This window comes from Microtus ochrogaster, chromosome 4 (genome assembly GCF_000317375.1).
Source record: "Microtus ochrogaster isolate Prairie Vole_2 chromosome 4, MicOch1.0, whole genome shotgun sequence".
Taxonomy (NCBI): Eukaryota; Metazoa; Chordata; class Mammalia; order Rodentia; family Cricetidae; genus Microtus; species Microtus ochrogaster.
In genome coordinates this window covers 1,130,816-1,135,185 of record NC_022011.1, presented here as the reverse complement: position 1 = coordinate 1,135,185, position 4,370 = coordinate 1,130,816, and the positions used below count along the sequence as shown (strand labels likewise).

Genomic DNA, 4,370 nt, shown 5'->3' with positions numbered 1-4,370 from the left:
CTTCTTCTTCTTCTTCTTCTTCTTCTTCTTCTTCTTCTTCTTCTTCTTCTTCTTCTTCCTCTTCCTCTTCCTCTTCCTCTTCCTCTTCCTCTTCCTCTTCTTCTTCTTCTTCTTCTTCTTCTTCTTCTTCTTCTTCTTCCTCTTCCTCTTCCTCTTCCTCTTCCTCTTCCTCTTCTTCTTCTTCTTTTTTGCTTTTCGAGACAGGGTTTCTCTATAGCTTTGAAACCTGTCTTGGAACTAGCTGTTGTAGCCCAGGCTGGGCTTGAACTCACAGAGATCTGCCTGCCTCTGCCTGGGATTAAAGGTGTGCACCACCACCCCTGGCAAGGCTAGGGAGCTTTTAAGGAATTTTGTTTATGTAGGAACTTGGCAGCACATCTCAAAATTATTTGACAGAACATCTTACCAGGGTGTAAATCAGGGTATAGGGTGTAGAGCATGTTAGATTCCAGAAAATGGGTCAAGACCTGGACAATCCCAGGTTTTACAGAAAACAGGAAGAAACTTGTTTTGAACTTGTAACAAGATAGCTTCTAATCTTAAGATGGAGTCAGACTGGTCAATCATTGCAAATGTCTTTTCAGGGACTGCAATCTTTAGCACTTAAATACTAAAGGTGCATGTATGTATCCCCAGGGCAGGTTGGGTAGTCCAAAGATGGCCTCAACCGAACCCCCCATTCCACATTCCTGTAGCATGGCCTTTTCAGACTCCCACCAAGAAATTCAGTCTCTTTTTCTTTTCTTGAACTATCCTTCAGGGTTTAAAAATCAACAGTTACATTAGAGGTGGCCATATACATGACTTCAAGTCTAGCTCAGAAGCTCAGAAGTGAGCATGTGTATGACTTCCAAGCCTATCTCAGAAAAGGCCTGCAACCTTCCTGCTGGCCCCAATGCTCCAGTGTGTGAGCAAGCCTGTCTTTGACCTTCCCAAGGACCTCATTTTTCATCTAAGTATGACTTAAGTCACCCAACTGCTATCTATCCAAATCCTGCCTGAAATTTTAATTCACAGAATTCTGTGATGTGATTAAAATGACACTGGGCAGGCACTGCTACTGGTAAACTGGACTGTTAAAATGGTACTCAGAAACCATGCTAATTTAGATGTAGTATAAATTACCCAAAGAATGAAGTCAAATGTGACAAGTCTGTCTGTATGTCTGTCTGCTTATATCAATCTGCTATATAACTTTCACATTCTCTCTTTTGCTTTTGACTTGAGTTCATCCTTGCCAGTGGCAGTTTTCAGGTGGTCTCATTTCCTGTGTTCCATATTTGAATATGGGAAATACAAAACTTGGTATACAATTAGCACCACACTCTCTATCACCCTGTTTCCTGAAATTCCTTTCGTGTTTCTGTTTGGAGTGTCCAGAAGCCCTTTTTGTCCCCTTTTCTTGCTACTGGCTCTGGAGATGGATACAAATCCATGTGGACTGCCATTCCTGTAGATCATTTGTCCTTTCTCTTCCCCTTCTTAACACCCTTGTCAGATTATACAACCAACCATTCATGCTCAGTGCTCTCGAACTAGAAGTAGGATGTTTGTTCTCGGTGTGAATTATCCCACTTTGGGTGGGAATCCGTAAAGCTCCTGATCACTTTGCTCTTGCCATACACTCCTTACTCAGCCATCAATTTCCTGGGTCATATGTACAACTGACTATTATCAGTCAGTGCAATCCCTTCCCAGTCTCAATTTCCTACATCATCGACTTAGCTGCCATCTTTTTCTTTCTTTCTCTGATACCCTAACTCCTGCAATCCTTCTGTTCTGCCTGTAGCCCCGCCACCTTGTCGTTATTCCTTGGTGTTTACCATCTTCTTCCCTTCCTTCCTACACTTTAAACTTTAAGGCCACCCCCTTGAACTCCTTAGCTCTTCCCTGATGTGACATGTCATATACCTGACAGATCTTCATCACTAGTCAAATCAAGTTCCCATCTGTTCCATTCCATTAAGCTCCATTCAGCTGGAGAAAGCATGCAGCCAGGCAGAGAAAGCTCGCGTTAAGTCTATGGGCACAACCAGTGGCAGCACTGTTCATACTTTCCTTTAGACACTCATAGTTTGTTTAGTCTTTGTCTCTATTAGATGGCTGTTTGGATGCTGCATTTTCCCAGCCTTCCACTTGATATTTATTCTCATCCAGTGCCTTAGTTTCCAGTTTCCTACTGGAAATGAATAACGCTAGGAAGGACATTCTACAGATTGTGTTGTGAGAGTGATGCCCGCATGCGTGCTGTGCTCGCTTTTCCCCTCCTGCTACTGTAGAGGAGCCACTTGCACTTCTTCCCTACATCTTTCACTTCTTGTGCACACAAAGCACCACCCTGCAATGGCTTCTGCTTTTCATGTAGTAGGCTATTTGGTACATTATCCAGCGCCTGTTTAGCAGCAACTTTTGGGTTTCCTTTGTCTGACAATTTAAGAAAGGATGCAGTTTGCCATGGGTAAAGGCAGGAAGGGGAGGTGACTGTAGTCAGGAAGCAGAGTAGACAGGAAGTGGGGCTGGGCTAAAAAACCTTAAGGCCCACTCTCAGTGACTCACTTTCCCCAGCAAGGCTCCTCCTCCGAAAGCCTCCATACTCTTTCTAAACAGCACAGCTAAGCCACGGGAAAAAATGCTCAAACTTCACACTCAGATCACAATGCATTGCTTTGTAGTAGATCTTTCTGTGCATCTGCTATTTAACAGAGTTTATGTCTCTAGGTTCCCAGGAACAGATATGCACAGAGTTATATGTACTGCACCCGAGACCAGTGTTTGTCATTGGGCATGGCTTCTCTTTGCCTTTCTCCCTTTCCTCAGATTCATTCATTCATTCATTCATTCATTCATTCATTGTTTGTTTGTTTAAATGACTTAGCCTTAGCTGTCCTAGGACTGGCCTTGAACTTGATCCTCTGGTCTCTGCCTCCCAGCCCACCTTTTCCTCAGTTTGGAATGTGAAGTAGTCACTCTGTCGTTCAGATTCTGTCTTCCAAGGACTGATAAGACTTAAGTTCTCCTCCTGAATATTAACCTTCATCAGGAAATGAAAGGAGACAGAGACCCACATTGGAGCACTGGACTGAAATCTCAAGGTCCAAATCAGGAGCAGAAGGAGAGAGAGCACGAGCAAGGAACTCAGGACTGCGAGGGGTGCACCCACACACTGAGACAATGGGGATGTTCTATCCAGAATTCACCAAGGCCAGCTGGCCTGGGTCTGAAAAAAACATGGGATAAAACCGGACTTGCTGAACATAGCGGACAATGAGGACTACTGAGAACTCAAGAACAATGGCACTGGGCTTTGATCCTACTGCACGTACTGGCTTTGTGGGAGCCTAGGCAGTTTGGATGCTCACCTTACTAGACCTGGATGGAGGTGGGTGGTCCTTGGACTTCCCACAGGGCAGGGAACCCTGATTGCTCTTAGGGCTGACGAGGGAGAGGGACTTGATGGGGGAGGGAAATGGGAGGTGGTGGCGGGGAGGAGGCAGAAATCTTAAATCAATCAATCAATCAATCAATCAATCAATCAATCAATCAATCAATCAATCAGTTCCGGGGCCAGTGAGATGGTTCACCGGGTAATGGCATTGCTGCCAAGCCTGGTGACCTGAATTCGAGCCCCCCAAACCCTCTTGGTGGAAGGAGAGAACTGACTCCTCCAAGTTGTCTCTGACTTCAATAAATAAAAAAGTAAAGCATTATGAAAAATAAATTACAAGGATCATTTAAAAAACTTACCAAATTAAAAAAAAAGACTTAAGTTCTCAGCTGTAGGAGGGGTGGCTTTGTTCACCTGTAGGACATTTGGAAATTTTTGGAGATGTTTTTCTTGTTGTAACTGATAGGAGGAGGTGCTACTGGAATTTAGCAAAAAATGGATCTGACGTGTTTTCCTCAGTGTCCAGCGACACACATGACAGGCAAACCCTATCCTTAGACATGATCCTTTTAATAGAGTTGAGAAACCTTGCCCCAGAAGGGGGTGGGGTCCAGAGAGCAATAAGACAGAAAACCACCACCTCCAGTTGTGTAAGGAATGCTTGTGAAGTGTGCTCATGGTGAGGGACAAATGCGTGCCCACATTCTTACGCCACTGTGTGTCTAGGCTTTCTATGGTAGGAGCAGAGCCTTTCTCATAATAATGCCCCTCTAGTCCCACTGTGGCCTCTGGCTGCACCCCCTGAACTCTCTTCTGTATGCTAAGCTGGCCTTTAACTCAGAGATCTGCCTGCTTCTGTTTCCCAAGGGCTGGGATTAAAGGTGTGTACCACTATGCCTGGCTGCCTTGTTTTAGATAAGAGCCTTTTGTGACTTTTCGGTTAAATGTTCCCACTGAATATATAAAAATACACTACTAGCCGGGC

The 4,370-nt window shown here is 44.5% G+C and overlaps 1 protein-coding gene across 1 annotated transcript in view; it reads right to left on the bottom strand.

Moving 5' to 3' along the window:
• Ttc29 (tetratricopeptide repeat domain 29) overlaps nt 1-4,370 on the bottom strand; it is a 225,708-nt gene that overhangs the window by 1,593 nt on the left and 219,745 nt on the right. The gene's annotated exons all lie outside the window — the stretch shown is intronic.